This window comes from Myxocyprinus asiaticus, chromosome 41 (assembly GCF_019703515.2).
Source record: "Myxocyprinus asiaticus isolate MX2 ecotype Aquarium Trade chromosome 41, UBuf_Myxa_2, whole genome shotgun sequence".
Lineage (NCBI taxonomy): Eukaryota > Metazoa > Chordata > Actinopteri > Cypriniformes > Catostomidae > Myxocyprinus > Myxocyprinus asiaticus.
In genome coordinates, this window is record NC_059384.1 from 6,399,531 (window position 1) to 6,420,271 (window position 20,741).

The following is a 20,741-nucleotide window of genomic DNA, read 5'->3' on the forward strand; positions in this document are numbered from 1 at the left end:
AGTTTGATTATAATTAATACTGAATATATCAAGTAATGCATTTTAAAGAGCAAGTTCTGAAATTCAGATTAACGAATTTCATCAAAACTGACATTGTATTAAAACAGTTCATTTTTTATGTGGCATGTATGGACTAATACATGATAAGCATTTAAATTGGATCGTTATCCTGCTCATTACACTGAACAAAAGCATAAATACCTTCCTGATATAAGATAATTACATAAAAGCAAAAGTAAAATTTCCAAGTTCCAGCAGTTAGTTATTACACAGAAAGGGCAGGATGACTACGAACACATTTCATGTTAAAGGGATAGTTCACTCAAAAATGAAAATTCTGTAATAATTTACTCACCCTCATGTTGTTCCAAACTCATATGACTTACTTTCTTCTACATAACACAAAAGGAGATGTTAGACAGAATGTTAGCCTCAGTCACCATTCACTTACATTGCTTCTTTTTTCCATACATTGAAGGTGAATGAAACTGAACTGAACATAGTCAGTCATACAGGTTTGAAATGATATGAGGGGGAGTGAATGATAACAGATTTAAAAATTTTTGGTGAACTAGTCCTCAAAGATGAGCAATTTCTAGAGAAAATTAGTTATGCAGGAGAGAGGGTAACATACTGTATATGAATTGGTATAATAACATCATTCACAGTGAAAATCCATTTGGTGTTTGTGGTACATTTGTGGTTGAAGTACATAACAAGTAATTTCCTTTAGATGGTTTGAACCAGTGGGGTTCCATTTCTGTTTGTAGCTTTTGCATTTTAGTTATGCCAGTTATATTCCAGCTATACAGTTAATTTCTTCTTTGATCTTGGTTTGGACAGAAAAAATTACTTAGCTATCATTATAGTCAAGGTTACGGTAATGTTTAACATTGGGGTTAATGTAGGTCCTCACCTCATATAAGGAGCCTTCATGAATGCTTTAATAATCAGAATGGATAATCATAATAGGATTTTTGCTGGTGGGATACAGTATTAAGCATGAATAGGATGGGAAGTTTCAGGAAACTAGTGGAAAAGCCTTTTCGTCAGGGGAATCCTCCACCTTTGCATGTTTAGTCTCCATATTTGCTATCCAAAAAAAATAGATAAAGGTAAAACTGTGCATACTGTCATCTTTATTTGCACTGTGGCATATTAAAATGAAAGGTACTTAGATGAAGCTATAGTGATTATTTTGTGTGTTCAACACATCCACCTTCTCATTTTGTTACATTGTATTCATTTGCCTTAATTCCAGTCACAAGTGACCAAATGAGTAAATGAGGTACAATGGGGTCATTAACTAGTCTATGAGTGCAATAAACTCTGAGTGCAAACATTAAACTAATTTGAAACTAAGTGGTTTTTGATTGACTGTAATGAAAATAAGTGTTTCGATCAGGTATGTAGCCTCCAGACAATAGATAGCCTACATCAGTGTTCAGTAGGGTAGCAACACACAAAATTTCTCAAATCATAAATAAGCTATACTGAAGATGATGCTTACTCTGCACATGCCCAGTAAGGGTCTCTGGGTCTCTGAGAAAAAAAGTGTATTGAATGTTTGTGAGAAATTTTCAACAACAATTTTTTTTTTTCGATGTCCAATATTTGTTTTTGCCCTCTGAAGTTTTGATGCATTTATATTTAAACTTAATCCATTAAAAATTAATCTATTAATTTAACACTGTTGTTGTCAGCTTCTGTATAAAATTTAATCAAGGCTGTGAGGTTGGGTGTAATTCTATCACTAGGCAGGACATACAAATTGTAAAGCTAAACTGAAAAATTTCATCTATAATAATAGATTATTGAAATATTAAATTTAGTTGAAGACATATATTTGGTTTTTGACTCATCAGCTGATCAATATACTGTATTTTACTAAAATAAATTTAACTTCAGCTTAAGCTAGCTTTTTAAACTTTAAAACTTTAAACACATATTATTCCTGATAACTAAAATATTTCGTTGCAAACACTCAAAAAATATTTTTGCCTATTTTTAAGATTTACGTATTTCAATGTTTTATTTTAATTAAATTGTGACATTACATTGTGAATTTTCTTTCATTATGAACATTTGACCACCCCCCCCCCCAATTTTCATGACTGCAATGCGAAAAAATAATATATAAAAATGCGAATAAGTATATACTGTATTATTTAAATTGCAAAGTATTTATACATCAAAGTAGTACTTTTTTCGTTACTGACTTTCATTTTTTCGCTGATTCTAATGTACTTTTTTTTTTTTTACTGTTATGCAGTCCAAAAATTACTGTGTTGCGGTATTGAAAATCATCATTAAAAACAAAAAGAATTGTAAAAGTAAAACACATTACGCTAATCAGAATTGGGAGATAAGATGTGCTTGAGTGTCCTGAAAATAACGTCACAATGCAAAATATCTTAATGGTCCTAAATGGGGGCTTAATTTTCTTTATGCAAAATATGATTTTTTATTTTTTATTATTGATTTAGGGTTAAAAATATCATGACATTTCTTGACAGGTTCATCCTATAATTACTTTAAGGTGTTTAAGGTTATTTGAGATCCTGTGGGTTAATATATATATATATATACCTTTTTTTTTTTTTGTGTTATATTTCCCCCAACCACTATTACCGTAAAGTGGCTGATTGTAACAATCTGTTTTCTTGTATTAAATTCACTATTATGTATCTATTAATGCTACACTTACTTCAGGCACATATAAATGTTTCTTATACCAAAAGATGACAGGTAGGTTTTGTTGTAGCCTGTGAGTTATGAAGAAAAATGTTGTTATACAGTAACTGCCTCCAGTCTCCCCTATACCTGTATATTATGTAGTTGTGTAGTTTAGGAAGAATTTAGTGCTTGATGAGAATTAAGCATACTTAGGAAAAACCCAAGCACTGTATTAACATTTGCCATCGCTCTTGAAACCAAGGGCGTAGAATATGAGGGGGATGCGGGGGATGTGTCCCCCTCACTTTCAACAAAATCAAACTTGGTCCCCTGCACTTTTTCATGGGACAAATTTGTTTACGTTGTGCTTCATACAGCAAATGTATATATGTGCAAATCCAAACGTTTAAATTCTCTGGTCAGTCGCATAAGAGACAATAACTGCTCAACCATGTACTGCATGTGCTCTTCATGTAGCGTTGTTTCCATTGTGGCCATGTCAATCCCCCGAGCTGGATCTCAGCCACCGGTCATTGGTCACAAACTCAGTGTGGCAAAATATTCTCCACTCATGTTTTTACTGTGACATCAAGCAATGCAAGTTTTCATATGGCATCTGTTGGATGTTTTTGATGATGATCTATGATATTATTATGGTATTATAGTTCGCATCGGATAGCGGAAGAAGCTTAATTACATGTACAATCGGCATTCGCACTAACATGCGAATTAATACGCATTTTCATCCAACACTGTATCATAGTGGGTGACACAACTTTGCCAGATCATACCAGTTTATTCGCCCATTTTGACGATTGCGTAAGTCGCTCACAGCAATAATGGTAACTACAATTAATTAGGGAAAGAGGTGTTAAATAAATATTTTCTCAATGCTTCCAAGTCTCCACTGAATGATTATTAGATATAATGAATTAGTACTGATTCTTTGCTCTCTAAATTTTCATTATCAAATTTTCACACTTTCATTATCAAGTTTTCTCTGAATCTTTGGTTAGTTGTGCTAAACTAGTCTGTCACAGGACAGATCACGGTAAAAAGTGGTAACCTGCTATTGTTACCTTAAGGAGCTATTTCTACATGATCTAAACACCAAAGCTATCTTTTTGTGTTGTAACCTAAAGTAATAATGTTTATCCAGTTAAGTTAAATAATATTTTTGACTTCAAACCCATTTCCAATAATTTAGATGTTAGGACATGAAGCACATTTTAGTCTAAATAGTCGAAGACTGAAATAGACTCTAAAGAGACCCAGTTCCAGTCATGACTCAGTTGGGACAAAATGTGTTGTTACTGTGTTTTGCCTTTGATATGCTGTATACTTCATATGTAAAACATTTTTTTAGCTTGTGTTAGGTAAAAATGTGCTTCATGTGGTAACACCTAAATTAACTGCTTTTTTTTATTTTTTATGAAAAAGGAAACCATCATTTAATATGATTTGAATCAACCTGATTACATTAAGTTATTAAGTTGATTCTGGACTTAATTAAAAAAATATATCTTATATACTTACAATATGTTCGTATTGTGCTAAACATTTCGTCCCCCTCACTTTTAAAATGATGGCTACGCCCCTGCTTGAAACCCTCGAGGGCTGGATCCTTATCCTGGTCTTTAGCATTCAAAAGGACAACCCCTTTGCACCTTACATACATGTTCTCAATTACTTGAACATCACAGCTGAATCACTGCAATCCGACTCATTTTAAAGCCCCCCTTCTGTTTGTAGAATAACTGGCCCTATACTTTTTACTTAGAGAAACCGCTTTCTTCATTAACATGAGTGTTGCCTGGCAACAAGGCATTGCATTGCCACAGCAAATCATTCGTGGGTAATTGCTATTGTTGTGCACAATGACAAACATTCACTAGGTAGTTGAGATGACTCGAAAGCCATCACTTGTGCATGTTGGTGTGTTTAAACTATTTTGTAAAAGTACATCTAATAGCTGACAGATTACGATTGGTCACAAACAACAATGCTGAGGTGCATGCACTCATTCCTGAGCTGAAACAAATTGTCAAATTTTGTATTCTCCTTGTATATACACAGATGATTATGTATTCCTATGTATACCTTGCTTGGACAATTTAGATGCAAGGGATGGAAGCCAAACACTCATGAAACAATTTTGTTTAGTCCACTGAAACATTGTTTCAGTCTGTATGTGGAAACGGAAGGTATTGTACGAACATAAATCAATTACGCTAAGAGAGAGTCCTGAATGTTTTAAGTCAGAGTAAAACCTTTCTGCCGTGTTTTGCAGCTGTGATAACGATTGTAACACTTAAATGGCATATATTTAAAGGGATAGTTCACCTAAAAAATGTAATTGTTTAATTTGTTCCAAACCTGTATAATTATTGTTGTTAGCACACATGTTCTGTCACATTGAACTGTGGAAGACTTGGGTTCGGTTCAGTTCTGAAATCTATTTAGTTCCATTTTTTGGGCTGTTTACAAGCATAGGACAGGTGTAATGTCTCAGGATGCCTATTTCAGGGAAATCTGTCAGGAAATAGGCACGTGTATGTGTATTTGTCCAAAGAAATTGCTTATATCACAATGTCTGAAAGGAATCTTGTTCCAGAACCAACAAAAGATGTTAACCCAGGAACTCATCATACTTGTCCAAGTCATGGTCGCTATTATAACACAGTTTTGTTTAGCACTAGACTTTATCTGCACTCAAAAACTTGGGACAAAATGTTACAGTGACTGTTTTTATATTTGCCCTGAACCAAGGGCTCACAACCAAGATGTGTTTACTTGTGGATCCAAAATGCAAATTAGCCTTAGTTTCTTTTTAATCTGTTGTCCAACTGTTCAAGTGTGATTAGGTGTGGTTTAACACACACTCTTGTCTGATGTAATGCTCCATATTTCCATTGTTTCCTTTCACATTAAAACAAAGGCACACTGCACTACACAAGAACACATTATCTAATTGCCCTGTTCATACTATGTCAGTATAATACAATGAGTGAGAGAATAAACGTAAAAATCACATAATGGAAGTCTTTCTGTCTGTACAATGCTGCGCTCCATTCAATGTCGGAAAAGAAGCAAAGTAGCAAAGCAACTTAATTATTCATAAGCACTCAGTTAAAATCATTTAAATTACGGTAATTTACAGTAAATGCCCAAGTTCAAGTTGACATGATGATTTCGCATTTTTCATATTTCTCTTTCAGATTTGATACAATGCATTGAAAGAGACTGTATGAGAAAACTGGATTTTTACATTTTCTGAAGAAAAAGGAGGTCTTAAAGTAATATTCCGGGTTCAATACAAGTTAAGTTCAGTCGACAGCATTTGTGGCATAATGTTGATTACCACAAAAGAAAAGAAAAAAAAATTAGACTCATTTGTCCTTTTCTTATAAAAAAAAAAAAAGTTATAGTGGGGCATTTACAATGGAAGTGAATGGAGCCAAATTTAAAGGCAGAAAATGTGAAGCTTATAATTTTATAAAAGTTTATTTTTATAAATTACATTAATTTTTTACATTAATTTATTACATTAATTATTCTGTTAAAACTCATGTATTATTTGTAAAGTTGTTTAAATCCTCATTTATACAGTCATTTTAGGGTTTTAGGTTTTGTTGACATTATATTGTCACGGCAACAACGTTGTAAAAATGGCCATAACTTTACACTGAAAATGTTAGTAAGTGATTTTATCACACTTAAATCATGTTATCACACATTTTGTTTATGTCTTGTGGCTATTCTTTTGAAATAGTGAGTATTTTGATGTTTATGGATTGGCCCCATTCACTTCCATTGTAAGTGCCTCACTGTAACCCAGATTTTTGCTTTTTTTAAGAAAAGGAGGGGCAAGTTCAAATTAATTTTTGTGGTAATTAATATTATGCCACAAATGCTGTCGATTGAGCTTAACTCAAAACCCGGATTATTTCTTTTAGTGATTGCAAAACTTGCCATCACGATGCTAGGGTGCTGGAGCTGGTTGCGAAGGCTTTGCTATGTAGTTGCTAAGGTTTTCTGAGTGGTTGTTATTATGTGGCTATGTGGTTGCTATACAATAAAATGTAAGACTTATCTCTTGAAATAACGTGACTGTGACGACATGTCCAGTGAGTGGCGCTAAATGCGAGTTACATTTTCTCCCAAACAGGTTTGAAGGTTAAGGTATAAATTAGGGCTGAAATGCTTAGTTGACGTCATCGACAGCGTTGACAATAAACGTAACATGAGATCAAATGAAACTCTAATGATGGTGTGCGAGAGCAGCACTGCAGCTTATGCCTGATTAAGGAGAGAAAGAAAACAGCTCACAACCCAGATGCACTCCAAAATTTCCAAACAGACCAAAAGGTGATGTAGATTGCAAAGTATGTCATCATGTGTCATCATGAAAAAAGCAGAGCTGGATCTGGCATTCAGATTAAGCAAAACGTGCATATCAGAGCATCTAAAAAGGAAGCTATATCTTTAATGCATCCTTTATTAAAGTTCAAATAATAAGGAAGTGGGTCATGTAAATAAACAAACTTCGAAACTGGCATTTCTCTGTGCGGTCAGTGCCGCTTCTGTGAGTCGCGTAAAGTGACCCAATCTAAGGGGGAGAGATTCAAACAGCACCTTGCTGATGCACACGTATTTGCTGCAGCTAGATTATAACAATGGCTTGCAACGTATTGAATCATAATATACTATAATGGCTCACGGTGTGTATCTTATTGTGAAGAAAATTGGCTATACGCAGCTCTATTAAGAAGAGAGAGTTTTTTTTGTGAGTTAAAGATGGATCGAAGTGAACAAAAAGGTGAGAGAGTGTAGTCTTAGCCCATTATACACTGCAACAAAATACGTATGTTTTTTGTCTCGTTTTCCAAAATAATATCTAAAACTCCTGTAAAACAACGCACATTTACTTTAAGAGCTATACAGCAGAAGAAAAATGTGTTATCGGAGAATGTTGAATACAATATTTAATATTTAAATATTTTAAAATATCTAAAAATCCTTAAAACAAGATACATCTACCAGAGAAGAAACATATAAGATATTTAGACTTGCTTTCAGAGAATATATTTTGAATATGAGTTTTTTTTTTTTAACTGCACCGGCTGAAGTATGAACAAATGAAAAAATACACTTATATACAAAATACACTTATATTCAAGACACATAAGTCTAAATATCTTATAAATATTTTACATGTTACTTCTCAAGTAAATGTATCTTGTTTTAAGGATTTTTAAATACTTTTAAATGGAAAACAAGACAAAAACTCTTGATATATATATATATATATTTTTTTTTTTGGCAGTGATTTTTTTACTGAATTAAATTAAACTTTTCCTCTTGTAATTCAGTGAATGTCATTTAGAGGTATTTTTTAAAATATTATTTTGTCCTCTTTTTTTGTTAGTAAGCACGTTGAATACAACCTTTAAAGTCGAGGCACTAGCTGAATAGTTGGTTAAAAGCTAATGAGTAATCGTTGCAATAATCGCCTGAATTGTCGAATAATCGTTCTAATAATCGTTAGATTAGTCGATTATCAAAATAATCATTAGTTGCAGCCTGTAATGTTTCTGGCAGTGAAGTAACAGGCAGACGAAGACGATGATGAAGTGAGAACCCAAGTGCAGTTTATTTACAAAGTACAGTATATCCAAACGTGAATGCCAAACAAAACAAAACAAACATAAACGACTTGATGTAACTTGAAAGAACAAAGACACGATGTTACACCAACAATACTTGACAAAAGACAATGGCAAACATGAGGGCTTAAATACATGGACATGGGCAAACACATGACATTGACAACCAATCAACAAACAGAACTGTAAACAAGATAACAAGACTAATAAACTATTACCAGTGAAAAGACAAGACTGCTAACAAGAACTCAAACAATGAACCAATGAAAACAAGACACATGGACAGGGGAAACACATGACAAGATTACATGAGGGAACAAGAAATCACATGACATGAACACATGACTATAAAACAGGAACTAAACTTCCAAAATAAAAGACATGAACAAAAACACATTTAAATGTGACACAGCCTGAAGGCTGATATCAATAAGATATCAAGTTTTAGATCAATAAAATCTACCTCCCTACCCTAAACCTGAAACCTAAACATAACCGATTGTGTCATAAAAAGCAACTGTTACATGAAAAACTCAATTGCCGAAGCAACTGCATCATTTTGTGGTTTTTCTGACACTTTCAGCTCACATGACAACTCGTGCGCTCTACAGGACTCGTACCACTGTTCTTTGCACTACAAGAGCAAAGCTCTATCAGTCGAGCTACCGCTCAGTTTAATCACATTCAAACAAGTTTGTAAATGTAGATGGTTATGTAATGCAAACATTAAAATGTTTCATGCATTATAGTCAAAGCTTTTTGATGTCATAAGATAGCATTGCGTGCGGTACAGGGCAAAATGTAAGTGTTTATAAACAAAAAATCTGCCGTTTTACTTGTGATTTATGAAAAGTGAATAAGTCATTATTTTAGCATCTCTAGTGGTCATTCACCAGGAAAATGCTTTGACTAATTCAATCCTTATGCATGTGGATGGTACAATCATCATGTTCCAAAAGAACACATTTAGCTTGTGTTCGTAAACAAATTGAGTCTAAGGTATCGAAAGAAGTTTATTGGAACATTGTGATTCTTTTGATTTGTTTATTGTTGTTGTACCGCTAATGGCGTGTTGTTGCAATTACAAACGTTCTCTTTTAAACTCGGCTAATACAACCATTTGCCGTTTACCATTTGATAATGACGGTGGTTATTAAAGTCTAATCAGGTTCTGTCTTTGAGCCTAGTCCCTTTGTTCTTCAACTTTCTGATCAATATTCATCTTGACCTGCTGCTTAATGCAGCCGTCTTTGAGAAGAGATTTGCCTCACATTTTTATTTTTCGCAAGGCATCTGCTGTTGTGCTTCAGGGACTTCAACGGATTGAAGTGGCTTATAACTATAAAGGACAAATGTTATTGCTTCAACACTGACGAAAGTAACGTTTCCTCAAAAGGTGATGCTACTTGTCTCCATGATAACCACCTTATGATATTCATAGTTTTACTTGAGGGTGATTTGCCAGAAGTGAAGTCACTACATTAATACATTTTATTATGTTTTTCGGAAACGGGACAAACACTTTGTAGGGAATCTTCCTGGAGTGATCATTCTAGCGTGTGAAGGCTGTATTATAAATGAGTCATGAGAGTCAAAGGCCACTGTTTCTGGCAGGAAAACGAATGCCACCACCATTAAAGGTAATGCTAGGTCAGCTTGCCTTAAAATATGTTCGCAGATTTGCAGTGCATTTTAGAAAGTGGTGCTGAGCTGTACACAACCAGACGTTGCCCAATGTTTCTTTGATACTGACAGTGAATGAATCCCCACATATTTGATAGTTTTATGCAATTGTTCTCTCAGTTTTAATACAGTGTTCTTTATTGTTTTGTGAATAAATAAAAGAAGCAGCAAGCCGAGAGAGAGCGTAAATTAGTGATTTTATCGTGGTTAAGAGCTTAAGTGTGGTAAAATCATTGTTATGCACTCTCGTGGCTCAAATGCCTTTGTGTCAGTGCCTTGAAGGCCATTTTTTGTCCAGATCTATTAATTTATTCAAATATACATTAAAAATGCAATTCAAACAGAGAAATTACTTCAATACACCTGTGTTTTAAATTTTTTAGTTCAAAGTCATTTTTATATTTTCCTAATGATCACTGACGTGCACAGAACGGGGTCTACAGGGGCACAGCCCCTGCCCCTTCCTCTTTCGTACACAAATCTAAAAATGCCCTTTTTGGTCGAGGGGAGATTTAAGCGGAGGTGCCTTTCAGAGTGCGCACTACAGCACAATCCCCCGCTGATAGGCTTAAGCAGGCAGCACAACACAAAAATATTTTTTACCATGAAAACTATGTTTGACATTTTTTTATTTAACTTTATTAATAAGTAAGTTGTGTACACTCACGTGGATTCAGGGTGCAATTAAAGTATTTTAATACCTTTTACTTGAAGGTTTATACCACTTGACATTTTTAAGTCATTAAAAAGTCAAATGCTCTAAATGTTTTTCAAATTTGTGAAGCACCATGGACATAAATATTACGTTTATAATAATACAAATATATCACATTTATATTGCCTCGGACAACCTTATTTTTAGAAAACAATTATATTTTTATAAAAAAAAAATTATAAAACATTTTATAAAAAGCAATATGACAAATAAATGAAAATACATTGTATGGGATGAAATACATGCTGAAAATGCTTTGGATGTAGAGATTTGTTCAAATCCCTAACCCCGCTAAGGGCAGAATTATTGTTTGCCCAAACACTTTATACAGTATGTGCCCTCAGTGACATTTGGCCAGTACTGATAGTGATGAGTGTTTACCCTGAATGTCAGGGGAATAGCTTGTAGATGGTTTGCTGTGGTAGCCTCAAGTATGTTTACTGTTTGTTGCTGAAAGTCTTATTTTATTTATTGGGCTTTACAAGACTCCAACCACATTCAGCTTGGAAAAAGTGAAGGAGAGCTATTATCTCTTCCCTTCTTTTTACCATGGTGCAATCCACCTTTTTCACAGGCAGCAAAATTACCCATTATGCTTAGCGTGTTCTTCCAATGCAGATGCTACAGACTTCCGCTTCGCAGCTTATTCCCATTACCAAGCACTGAAATATCACTAACAACAGTCAAAAACGAGTGAACAGTCTGTATTTACTTAATGTAAATCCCTTTCTCACTAAAGACCACATGTGGACTTTCGGTTTCAATGGCATCCCTGAATAGATAAGTACACAATCACACACATTTACATGGTAAAGTTACTGGGCTCTAGCGCTCTCTGCACGCTCCCTGTATGTGTGTGTGAGTGAAAGAGATAGACATACAGCACGCAGAGAGAGAGAGAATTCACGTATATGATGCGATAGATTTAATTAATTTTTTGTTGAGCAGTTCAATATGAATACAGCCAAATCGCGGACATTTAGGGAATCTAGAAATCCCGACTGGTCACTTTTTAAGGTCCGTGAAAAGAGGGCGTATGGTCATAATAGGTTCCATTTACAAATCGTCAGATTTGATGCACGTACCTTTGCATTATTTCTGAATTAAAAAGTGCCGCCTTCTCACGCACTCTGCCGAGAACAGCATGGTATCGCCCTCATTCACATACACTCACAGCGCGACATGAGATATGAACCTTGTAAAGATTATTAATAAAACAAAGGCTTGGTTTAAATGTTTTTCATCTTTGTTATCTTCCAAAATGACAGACAGTATTTGGAATTATCTGTCAATGCTTACAAAAAAAAAGGCAAGTGACGGAGAATTAGTTTAATGCAACCTCTGATTATTAAATCTGGTTAGTCTCGGAATGTTTCAGCATTGGCAGCTTTTGGGGGGCTTATCATTGTGACATTTATTTTCCAGTAGTTTTTAAGCCACCTGTAGTTTTATAACACCCTATAACAGCACATAATTATACAGACTCTTAGCTGCTCACCATCACCAGTAACGTTAGTCTAGCTGATAATAACAACTAAGCGGAAGCGTGGAGCATCTGAGAGGAAGTCTCTCAACGCAATGGTGCCGCCCATGGAGAAGTCAGGAAAAAGGTGGATAGACCATGGATATGGATTTATTTCCATTGTAACATGTCCAAAAAATATGGTAATACCATGGTGCTTTTTGGTAGTAAGTGCCTTACTATAAATGCTATTATTGCTTTAAAAAAAAAAAAGGAACAAGTAAATTTTTTGTGGTAATCAACATTATGCCACACATGCTGTTGATTGAGTGAAATGTTATTGTATCGAATATGGAGCATTCCTTCAAGAATAAATCTAAATGAGGTGTATGCTTGAAAAAACTATTTGCCAGTGTTGTAAGAAAAATAACTTAATTCACAATATTTTTTTTCCTTAAAAAAGTCTTTAAAAATAAGACAATAAGACTTATAAAAAAAAATTAAATAAAAAAAAAAAACCAGATCAAGAAAATAATTTTTGCTGTGTAGGACAATGTTTTCCTCATTAAAACATGTTTGTCACAATTTGACCATAAATGCTGCCTCATAGACATTGTTAAATCCCCGTCCTTATATTCATTGGCATTAACACTCCATGAGCCCATCTCTCCTGCAGCTCACACTGCCTGTTGTAATCTCCTTCCTTCAATTCATCCATCCTGCTCGCAGAATGCCTTGCTGTGCTCTCTGAGAGTCCATATTCACTCAAACACTCATGATGGTTATATTAATGGATTTCTTGCTAAGACATTATGGTGATACTCTCCTGTTACTGTGTGTAATGCTCAGACATTGGGATGTTATTAATTTAAAAAGTCAGCAGTATTTAATTGATTCTTACCTTGAAATCATGTTCCAAGCTTGTGTATTTCTAAAACTGGCAAAGACATAAATGACATGCAGGGCTTAGCCCATAAATGTAAGTAATTAAAATTCAGAAATTTTCAAGAATGCCCTGGTTGCTCTTTTCCATGCAATTTCAATGAAGAGGAATTGAGCTTTCAAGCTTAAAAAAGGATGTAAAAGTGATATAAAAGTATTATAAAAGTATCATAAAAGTGGTCCGTATCACTTCTGCGCTATTTTAAACATTTACTGAACCCAGAAGATAGCCTTGAATCATTCAGATTGGTTTTGTGAATTGGATCAAATGATTCATTAAGAAAATTGCTTACATTTTCGTCTGTTCCTAACATAAAGCTTTTGTATTTCTATGGAAGACTTGCACAAAATATAACGCATGAGTCATACAGACCACTTTTATGATCCTTCTATGATGCTTTTGTGTTGTTAGGAATTGCATGAAAAAGTGTGACCTATTCCATTGTAGAAAGAAAGTCATACAGTTTTGGAATGACATGTGGGTGAGTAAGTAATGTCAGAATTTTCATTTTTGCGTGAACAATTCCTTCAAATACCCATTTTTATCAGTTCAAGTCAATTTTGTGACCAATGCATTCAACTATGACTTGTCTCAATCTTTATATTTTTTCTGGATGATTTGTGTCCAGTGGAGTGTGGAATTAGTCATTTGTTTCAATCATTGAAATCTCTGCTCAATTTGAAGAGAATGTTTGGATTATAGTCTCACAATAGAGCGATCTGAAGATTTTGTGAACTCGTCCATTGCCAGGAAAGCTGTAGCCAATCAAATTAGATGAGGCTTGAATGGGGACAGCATCTAACGTCTATTGTCTGCTGTAGAGGCCTATGGCCACTCTGGGACAAAGTTGTGATGAGAAAAGAGAAGGAGATGGTGATAAGAAGAGACCTGCTTTGAAGTGAGTTAGTGAATTTCACATTAAAGAGGCTGGTTTTGAAATCATACATTTTTGAGACCATGTCACAATCCCCACATAACAAACCAATCTGCTTAAATTTCAAATGGATAAGGTTTGAAGCCATAAAGTCAAGAAGTTATTGTGAAATCCTTTAGCAGCTTAAGCGAAGTCAGTTTGTAGATGCAAGATGTGACTGCAAAATATGTACGTAATAATGTACAGTCAGCCAGTCATTATTGCAAATAAACCCCAACAAGGTCACAAATAGGTCTTGTATCACCCTGAAGGCACTTATTTATTGATGTTAATGGGCTGACTGGACATGATCATGCTTATTACACACCCACTTGGCAAATATAACAATAAAAGGACATGAAATACTGTTTTAAGTAACTATGTTGGAAATTTAGCCTTGTCTCATGAACATTATGTGACTGTGGCAGCTTTTTTGCAAAACAAAATTACTTTCATTACATATTTAGCTGCAGTTTCCTAGTGAAATATCCAGCGGGGGGCACCAAAAGCGATTGAAATGATGATGTAATCAGACAAGGTTTTTCAGGTGAATATTAGACAGGGGTTTTAATGAATAAAACTTACCTCCCAAACCTAAAACTGTAAACTAAACCTAACCAACAGTGTTTTAAAAAAGCAAATGAGAGGTGAACGAAACCGACAACCATACCCTAAACCAACACCTAAACCTAAACCTAATCAATAGTGTTGTAAAATGAAATACGACATGAAAAGCAAATTTCTTGAAGCAACCACGTCATATCGTGTCACTTCTATGGCACTTTCGCTTCAGTTTCACTTTCGTATTGAGCGTCCTTGGCTGGGCTGGAGCCTCATTCCTCCGAGTCCAAAGTCCAACACTCTGTCAGGTAAGCTACCGCAGAAGCTAGTCACATTGGAATATGTGTGTAAATGTGCATTATAGTAAAAGTGTTTCGATATCATAACATAGCAGTGTGTGAGTAACAGAGCAAAAAATAAGCATTTATACAGTCATAATCGGCTGTTGTAGTTATGATTTATGTAAAAGTGTTCGAGTGTTAGTTTCACCAGGAAACTGCAGCGAAACGTAGAATTCGGCACGTAAAAGTCAGTTGGCAAAAATGTTGTTATAGTGGCCTAATGTTCTTTTGTGGCAAGGTTGAGGAAATTGCTTGCCTGGGAAAACGGTCAATTATACAGTTTAGCGTCATTATACTGTACTTACAACAATATTTAACTAAAGAATGTAGCAACTGACCAATCGGAATCAAGTATTCCAGAAAGCTATGTAATATGCATATTTGAAGTCAACACGAAACTATGTTTTCTACCCATTTTGCTTCCAATATCCTACATATTTCCAAATTTACATTTATGCATTTGGCAGATGCTTTTATCCAAAGCGACTTACAGTGCCCTGATTACAGGGGCAATCCCCCTGGAGCAACCTGGAGTTAAGTGCCTTGCTCAAGGACACAATGGCAGTGGCTGTGGGGATTTGAACCAACAACCTTCTGCTTATCAGTTCAGTGCTTTAGTCCACTACACCACCACCACTCCATACACCACCACCACCACTCCATTGAATATCCAAATAAAACAGGATATTCAATGAAAAAATAAATAAAAATAAATTAGGGTGGGAATTAATTTTATCTGTCCATAATTGATTAGATTATAAAAAGCAGTTAAACATACCAAAATTGGACCAGGTGGTTGGAGGGCAGATATTGAGAAATAAAATGGATTGGTGACATCAGCTAAAAAGCTAAGTTGTTTCAGATGCAAAGCAAGTTATTACACTTTGATGAAAGATCACAAAGACAAACATGTATTTTCTTTGAAATTACATGCACTATATCCCAATAAGACCAGGACAAAATAAGGAAATAGGGTCCATTTTAATTTCAAGTTGACTTAGTTTAAACCCTTATTACAGGATGTATATGTATGAAATCCTGTTTATTTTCAGTCCGAATGGTGAATTTTAGAACTACATAAAGCTAAATGAAAAAATATTGTTTATTGCTGACATGTTTGTATGAGATTTCATGTGTTGTTTTTACTCATTTTATTTACTTTAAGATAACTATTACATTGTGTTCTCTTGAGACTTGTTATCCTTCTTAAACTGAAGGTTTAGAAATAATATTTTGTCAGGGGACCGCATTTAGAATCATTGACGTGAGTGCACAAATTATTGTCCATATCACACCAGTGATATGAAAAATGCTCTCTGGGCTCTGGTGAGAATCTTTTCTCTCATAAAAATTGTCAACTCAATATACTACCTAGTAATTCTGAATTAACCATATATCAATATGCTCTCCTCCATCAATGCATGAAACAAAATCATTGGTAGAACACTGAAAGTGGTGAGCTAATAATGAGCCTGTTTACATGCACAGCAATTCACTGATAACTCCCAAAAAAACAGCTTTTTTAAAAAAAATCAGACAAAGCAAGAAGTTTACATGAGATTTGAAACAATCAAGTTATTCTCAGCTTTCGCATGCAACACAAAATCAGGATAGTAGGCAAAAAAATCAGCCTGTGTCGATCAGTTTATCCTTACGCCGTTTATGATCTTACACCGATAAAGGAAAGTGTTTAATGCATTTACATGACCACCCACGTTGTCGGCTTATTATGCATAATCAGTGTAAGACCGTGCATATAAATGAGCTCTATGATAAGGGACTTTGAAGTGTCATAACATGGCACATGAATATGGTAATACCACTGATACCACTACTATATGGTACTGTCACTGTTCATGAAAACATGAAGACAGATGTGTCTTGGTAACATAATATTCTGGGAACAGACTGAGCATTTACTTTTGATCTAGGAGCAGCTGCAAACCAAATCCAAACCTGAGGTGTTAAAAGCGTAATGGTAAAACTCAATTTAGATCAGCATATGAGCTATCACAATAGAATTTCATTAGAATTTCATTTACATGTGTACAGTATATAGTATCTGAAAGTAGGAGAGAACCAGTTTGGATGACTCAGTAAATGGTATATTGTTAATAACTTCATTTCCAATGCACTCTTTTTAAGTTTTAGTTACAGTAGGGACGTGATTGCATTTACAGTGAATAAAATCATGCAACAATTTAAAATGTATGTCTCCTTCCAAATTTAAATGTTATTTTTGATTTTGGGCCTGATTTAATAATATATACAAAATTCTGTCTACAGTACTGTTCGAGGATGTTTTGTATTGACTAATAATATAAAGATAGAAATTGTAAGGAATTGAGCAATTCTGGTTCCAAAACTTTTTAAAGGAAAAGTTACCCAAAAATGATAATTCTCATAATTTACTTACCCTCACGCCATACCAGATGTGTATGACTTTCTTTTTTCTGCTGAACACAAACAAAGATTTTTAGAAAATATTTCAGCTCTGCAGGTCCCTCACAATGCAAGTAAATGGGTACCAAAATTTTGAAGCTCCAAAAAGCACATAAAGGCATCTTAAAAGTAACACATAAGACTCCAGTGGTTAAATCTATATCTTCAGAAATGATGTGAAAGGTGTGGGTGAGAAACATATAAATATTCAAGTCCTTGTTTACTATCAGTCTCCACTTTCACTTTCACATTCTTCTTGTGTTTTTGGCAATTCGCATTCTTCATGCATATTACCACCTACTGGGCTGGGAGGAGAATTTATAGTAAAAAAGAAGGACTTCAATATTGATCATATTAACAGTGTTCTGTTACAGTATATTGTACAGTGTTCTGTCCACATCTGCTGAAAAATTTACATTCAAGATCCTTGAACAGAACTGAAAGTCATGAAATCCGGATACTTTTTTTTTTTTTTTTTCTCAAATGGAACCAGTTCTGAATAAAAACTGACTCTCAGCTCCCAACCGTATATGTCATGCATTACAATGTGACACTGAGTCCTAACCCGTGAAGTGAAGTGGCAAGGAAAAAATCTCCTACTTGTATGTTTTTATTCTAACTCGCTGCGAATAGTAATGAACAAAAGGACATTTTGTCAGTCGCTTGGTTTTTATTACTGTGACGTCAAACTGGGCAGACATGCTCACATTCTGAAATCTCACTCATAGTAAATGTATATTAAACATCAAATATTTTTTTCAGTGCTTTCAATGTGGACAAATTACTTGTCACTGGAAACCTGTCACATCATGCCTTCCAGTTTAATTGTATTGGACTAGATTAAGTTAGAAATTTAACTAAGATGGGTAATAACTGCTGACATATCAAAGATGTTTGAGGCAAAATGTCAAAACTTTAAGCTAAACATTTTCTGAGTAAATGAAAAAAAAAAAAGTCATCATCCCTGCCCACCTCTATATTTTAGTGTGTTATTTAATGCAATGAGGCCGACCTTCTTTTGTTGGGGTTTCTGAGTGGCTCTATCTGCAGATTTAGCGATTTCAGGCTGTTAGGGTATGAAAATGTGTATGAAGAACATCACATTGTATACTGGATTGATGCCATCAATGGGATTTACTGTGATTAGACAGTCCGTTTTCTCTGTGAGGTCAGGAGTGTGGGAGTGCAGATGAACATAAGGGAATAATTGACATCTGAAATCGTCTCTCTGCCAGGGCTTATCTGCACATGCTCTCCCAGCAGTTGTCACTATGCTGATGAAGTTACATCTAGCTAAACTTATTGACACCGCACACTCTTGAATGACTCACAGTTATCGTTAATTCCTCTGTTCTTGCTTGCTGCTGAAATGTTTTATGTTGGAATGTTACTGTAGCAACATTTTTGCAAAATGATTTTTACGTTGCTCATTGTATGTATCATGGCAGTATTCTGGTGAAATGAAGACTAGAAGCGCTAAAATGATTTTTATTTCCTTTCACAGAAATCACGAGTAAAAGGGCAGATCTAACAATTCATAAAGACTTACTTGACGTCCTGTTTTCTCAGTGCATTCTTATGAAATGTTCAAAGTTATCAAAACACTTTTACGATAGTGCTTGACTTGTAAGGTGATACAGTTTAACATTTACATAACCAACTACATTTATAATCTTGTTCAAATGTGATCAAATTGTGCAGTAGCCCAACTGGCAGAGCGTTGCACTTGCGCTACAAAGGACCAGGGTACAAATCCTGAAGAATATGACTCGACACATGAGTTGAAAGTGTCAGAAGCACCACAAAATGGAGTGGTTACTTCAGCAATTTCGTTTTTCATCTCACATTTGCTTTTTATGACACTATCAGTTAGGTTAAGGCACTAAAATATTGCTCTTTGGCTGAACCTGATTTAATCGTGAACAGGTTCCACATGTTTGAAATGAGTTTTCTTAACTTAAAAATAGTATGTTAACAAAGAACCTAGTTGAATAAGGTAAACCCCCAAAAATTAGACGTCAATGTAACTCAAATCTATTTTATTTTGTTATGTACTTACAAGTGAAAGTGAATGTTAGCATGCTAAATACATGCTGTTTGTTAGCATTACAGAGTGTAGTTTTAATGTGCAACATCTTATTGTTAGCTCAAGCTCCACTTCTCCATAATGGTAACCCCTGAAACTTCAACATAAAAGAAACTCTTCCAAATCTCAACATAAAACATTAAATGCTAACAAGTATCCCACTTTATATTCATATTGCACAAAAACACATTAAATATCACTTAAAATGTATAGTATGTCGGAATGCACAGTATTCATGAAGCAGTAAGTGAGAAATACCCGTATGACATATTATTTCCGGGGAGATTCTGAAGTGCGATCGACTGTACACTTAACATCCCTCGGGAGCTGAGGCGACGTCACGTTCTAAACACTGTATTTAAAGGAATGCTGGTGAATCACGAGGTGGACGGTGCTTCTTAAAAGTGCAATATGTAATGTTTCATGTAATATTCGCCTTTTTTTGCCAATGTGTGAACGGCTTGTAATGCAACTTAAAAAAAATGAGCCCTTCCAGGACTTCCTAGGTTGCCTATTAAAGCCTGTAGACAGATTTTCATGCGAAGGGAGCGGGTCGCTTTTGCTGGGAAAATCCAATGGATGTGACATTTATGCATGCTCCCGAGAGCCTTGCCTCAGTGCTTCCGCTATTCAACAGTGACAACAAACAGTCTGCAACACTAGGCAATGTTATCTTAGAGATGGAATCCAGCAAATGTCCGGCTCCCAGCACAACATTGACTCCTACACAAACTCAGAGTAAGCCCCAAAAAAAAAAAAAAAAAACATTTATCTACTGAATCCCATCTGGATAAGCGGAAATGTGATCGTGGTCGAGCGAAAACTAGAGTGAACATCGGCAGGGCATTTGATTCCTGGAGGGACCTTCGTTCGGTTTTGGGGATCAAAACCGACCCTGAATTGGCATTCTTCTTATTGGACAGGTAAGCTTACATAAATGCAAAGCATGTGAAACATAGTGCCAAAAGGATTGATCTGTGCAATTTTAGCTAACTTGATCTTGCCTGCTAACGCTGACGAATTGCAAGCTTCCTTGCTTCGTAACATTCAAATAATTTCAACTATCTTCTCTTTATACTAAAAGTCAGGTATACAGGATCAGTTTAAGCAAATACGCTGGTTTCTTATTCGTAGTACAACATATGACGTACAAAACATACAACAGTGCAACATAACTGCAGTGCAACAGTAAACTGTCTGGTATAGTTCGGTAGTATGTAGCTGTATGTGTGTATCAGTATGCTATGTTAGCT

The 20,741-nt window shown here is 35.0% G+C and overlaps 1 protein-coding gene across 2 annotated transcripts in view; it reads left to right on the top strand.

Annotated features, from left to right (window-relative positions):
• Positions 1-20,741, top strand: part of LOC127432165 (acid-sensing ion channel 1C) — a 109,228-nt gene that overhangs the window by 1,721 nt on the left and 86,766 nt on the right. The gene's annotated exons all lie outside the window — the stretch shown is intronic.